This window comes from Gavialis gangeticus, unplaced genomic scaffold (assembly GCF_001723915.1).
Source record: "Gavialis gangeticus isolate Ggan-Ray unplaced genomic scaffold, GavGan_comp1, whole genome shotgun sequence".
In the NCBI taxonomy this organism is placed as follows: domain Eukaryota; kingdom Metazoa; phylum Chordata; order Crocodylia; family Gavialidae; genus Gavialis; species Gavialis gangeticus.
In genome coordinates, this window is record NW_017729031.1 from 23,478,478 (window position 1) to 23,483,185 (window position 4,708).

The following is a 4,708-nucleotide window of genomic DNA, read 5'->3' on the forward strand; positions in this document are numbered from 1 at the left end:
CCCCCCCCCCCCCCCCAGCCCCAGGTGCCCTCTGCTTGTCCTGCCCTGCCGCGTGGGGCAGTGCTTTTTGGCCCGTTGTCAAAGGGGCCGTGGCCTCCAAGCCCCACTTAAATCTTTCGGAGCGGCTTTCCAGCGCAACAAGGTTAATCGCCCTCCTTTTCAAACGGGAAGGAGTGAAATTTCCAAGCCAAATGTTAATACAGCTGTTAAAATGGTCTTATGGGCCTCCCATTTCATTTTTACAGCAGTGGGAAATTAATAACAAGTCAATTTAATCTCATTACAGTTAATTACACAGGCCTCCCCCCCCCCCAAGAGATGGGAGGAAAGAGCATTAAATGAATAATTCCCTCCTTTCTTTATTTACTCTAGCATTTCTCATATGGGAAAGGTTGATCTTAAGCGGGGGGAGGCAGCGAGAGCTGGGCTTTCACCCATCAAACAGCCGGCGGGTGGATATAGATGAGGGATATATAAACTGTTTCTGGAGTTCAGGAGGTCATTGCTGATGGGATGCACAGGGCAGGTGTAGCCTCGCTTAATCTTCAGGGGCTTTTGCCACATTCGGAGTATTTTTAGCAAACACCAAGAGAAAAATGCTTTCAAGAGGGAGGAAGCTGCCTGGTAGGTAGTGCTCCTTCCCCTCTGCACAGTAACCATTGTGCTGTGCTGTGCTGTACATTGGTCTTTTCCACCTCAAACCTTGCACAACATTTTGGGGAGGGCTGTTTGTGTTTTAAATGGCAGGTCCTGCCTGCCTCCTCACATTCGGTTGCATGCAACAGCTTTATCAGAGACTACTGGGGCAGGTGCAGTGGGTAGAGGAAGAGTGCTCAACTGTTGTTATTTCATATAGCTTCCTGACCTTATCACAGCTGACAGTGGTGACATTTGGAGAACTGGAAGGATGGAGGGCAGCAGTGGCTCCTTGAAGTTCTTTGAATTGGGTATTACCTCTGTACCCCCAGGTGGAGGATGGGGTGAGAAACCCACCTCCAAAAGGCAGAAGCACACAGCGCTGGGCACAGGTCATGCAGCACCACTGATGGGGAATGAAACACTGGTTTGGGCCCTGTGGAGGATTTGTACTGAAGATTAATTTATACTGAACTAATCAAATGGGAATAGGATATTGGGAGCGGTTTGGTGGTCCTGTCCGTAAAGCTGCAGTTTGTCTGCTTCTAATAACAGGGGCTCCATGTATTAGTGGGAAATGTAAATGCAGGCAAAGTTCCCGAAATCTAGAATGGTTGTTTTGCATAACCAGTGTTTGGTAATGAATACAATTTACAGCTTTAAATGATATTTCCAATATACTTACCAGCAACTTTGCGTCGTACTGCTAGCCACAGATAACCTGGGGGTGGGAATCACTGAAAAGAAATGCAAGCACCCCTTCAATACACGGTGGCTGTGTCATAGGCATTTGCCCTCACTGCAGGTAATGCACAGAGCAGTACATTTCATCTTTGTGAAGGAGGAATGCAGAAAAAGGGAGGGCAATGCAAGGGAAGATTAGTACCTGTCAGTAAGAGAACTGAGTTTTAAAAATGTGAACATAAACTATTTCCCTCAAACTATATTGCTGGAGCATTTTATTTCGAGATGTGTTTATGTAGAGAGGATAGCAGAGGTTTGAGATGGTTAGGAGCAAGTGCCTGAAATGCAGGCTTTGCCACATGCACACCTAAATTGTCTGCATCTTTTTAATAGCGTTGAATGAATGATGTGGCGGAGTCTGAAGTGCTATCAAAATCCCGGATAGACAGATGCAGTTACCACTCCATAAAAGTGGCACCTGTCCTCATTTAACTCTTAGCACTTTCATTCCCTTGCACAAGATTTTCATTCAAGTTGAGAATTTTAAGCTGCATCTCCCAAGATCCAGATCTGTAATCATCTCTTCACTTTGCAGCCAGACCTCTTTTAATCTAGGAACGGTTTACTTAAAATATTTATCTCACTCTCTCCAAAAGATTTAAGGGGCATTTGCTCATATGACGTATGTACCGCTCAGGCTTCAGAAAAGTCAGATTAACAAGGAAGTTTGCAAACTGATTAAACTAGCGTGGCAATACTGAACTGAGAATAAGAACCATTCTAATTGGATCTTACAAAAATTAAGGGTGTATAAACTTGTCTTCATCACTATGAAGAAATTGATTTGCTAGGGATTAATGAAAGGCGGGGAAATGGTAATGACATTTTCTTTGTTTTTTCAGCCTCTGGAGTATTACAGTAGTGATAACAACAAAAAAATCTCTGGATGCTACTTGAATTTCCTTTTTAAAGGGAAAACTCTCCTGCAGTGTTCAGCACACTAAAATCCATCTTTCATGGTTTAATTTTATAAATGCAGCTCTTGTTCATTTGAAGTCAGGCAGTTATAGACTCCTTTTAGCAGGTAAACCTTAATTTATATATTCCAAGTGGAGTGAAATTTGCATTATAAAAACTTACCTTCTCCTCAGTCAGTTCTGGAGAGGGTTGGTATTAAAACTAGAGGAAATTGCCATCATAAAGGCCTCAATTCATTTATTATTTTTTCTTCTAATATTTAAATGAATGCAATATAAAATGCCTTATTCTCACAATTATTATTTAACAAATTCAACCTCCTTTAACTGTACATTTTATAACTCAGTTTCTTTCACTCCTGCTTATCATTGAAAGCTGAAAAGTGTTCCAAATACTGATTTTCATTTATAATGGACCTGGAGTCTGAATTTTTAACCCAGTATATAAAGAATGTGAATTTTCAATTACTTGACAGCAAAATCTTGTAATTAGAATTTTTCCTCTCGACTAGAAGCAGTCAAAGAAGTCTAATTTAATTTTTATAGACTAACCAATTTGTGCCCTTAGTAAAATATAACTCTGTCAGTGAGCAAAATGTTACAGGTTCTCCTGAACCTTATTTAAAAGTTAAATGCAGTATATTAAGATCAAGTTCATGGTCTGAGTCAGTAACCTAATTGATCCAGTCACCCATCCTTGGCAACACGCGTTAATCTATTTGTCCGTTTTGTAATAAAAGGGGGTTACTGATTTACATGCTGTAGTATGTCTGTGTTATAGTCATTGGCATGTAGGCAGTTGCTCCTTCCTTACATTAAGTTAAAGCAATGACAGCTCCAAATATGGCTTAATATTATACCTATACCAACTTCTCACAGATAAGACTGCAGCTCTTAAGAATCTTTTTCATTTACGTTGCAAAATAACTTTCTTAAGAAACCACTCCACAGATTAAGGTAAAATTAGGTTTCAACTTTTTCAGAACTCGCTATACTTACTCAGGGAAATCTCCTGAATTTTAGTATAAAGGCAGTCTGACAGCGTGTATTGTTTTGGACAAGAAATTCTACAAGTATTACAAAAAGTACCAGGCCTTTAAGAAGGATTTTTTTTTTTTTTTAACAAGACCCCAAGTTAAAATAGTTCGTCTATATGAACTATTTAAAAGCAACAGTTTTGAACACAGATTGTCAAAATTAATGATGAATCTAACATTTTCAGGCATATTTATATTTAAATCAGATCAGCCTAAGTATTACCAACCAGATGTTTCCAGTGGTGCTATATACTACCTAGTGTAAAAAAAAAAGTCAAAATCAAGAAGTATGAAGCTGTTAAGCAGGTGACTACTGAGCTAGTATAAAACCCACTGCCCTCCCTACCTGCACTTTGTTTTATATCCACATTGTGATAACACTTAAGGGGCCTATCCAGAATGTACAGAACTAGAGATTTCATGAAATAAAAGAACTAGTATATATTCTTTTACTCAAGTTTTAGTGGAGTTATTTATTAAGTTTGATAGACTAGGGTTTGTCAGTTGGTTACATTACTCAGTTCCACTGGGAGATGCAAAAGGACAGTGCTTCACCACGGGCAAGACATCCCAAGAATTAATTTCTTCATGTAGTCTTTAAGAAGCACCAGTAGCTTTTGCTGTTCGTAGCATTGGAGGCAGCAAAGAGACCATATTGGGTCACTTTTGGTCCCATAGCAACTAACTTAAGGGATACCTTTTTAAGGTTAGCTTTTCAGCTGAAACAGCAGCTGATTTCTGAAGACAGATCATATAGATGAACTGTTTGACAAATGAGTTCATTTCCCATCATATTAATTCCACTTGCAAATATTTCATGGAAACATCAGTAATTGATTTTCTTTCCTAATATGGAGTTTGAACACTAAAACATCAAAGCTGCTGCTTTTCAAAGTGAAAACAGAAACTAAATGCACCACTTGTTGAGACTGAATGAAACCTTTTAGCTATTCATTCATTTATTCTATATAAATGAAGCTGATATTAAAGCAAACCCAACAGTCTTTCTTTTATTGAAAATGAGCTAACCATGTAAGGGTTGATCCAATGTCAATAGGAGTCTTCAGAGCCATGAACTCTGATAGGCTTTGAAATCAGACCTACAGAGCAGGTTAAGAAAAGGTCACCTTTTTTTAAATCTCCAAATGGAGAAATCGTACACCCAACACTAAGGTGTACTACAAAATGATTACTCATAAAGAAATGATTTTTAAAAAACAGATTAAACTTGCAATACAAGAGTGTAAAGAACCAAATATAGTTGGGGGTGTGTGGGATAGTAAGGAGAGAAAGACTAAATTTAATAAATGAAACAAGAATATTTGAGTAGCATAGATTCATAGATTCATAGATTAAGGGTCGGAAGGGACCTAG

General features: G+C 38.9%; 1 protein-coding gene across 1 annotated transcript in view; it reads left to right on the forward strand.

Annotated features, from left to right (window-relative positions):
• LYPD1 (LY6/PLAUR domain containing 1) overlaps positions 1–4,708 on the forward strand; it is a 32,438-nt gene that overhangs the window by 373 nt on the left and 27,357 nt on the right. The gene's annotated exons all lie outside the window — the stretch shown is intronic.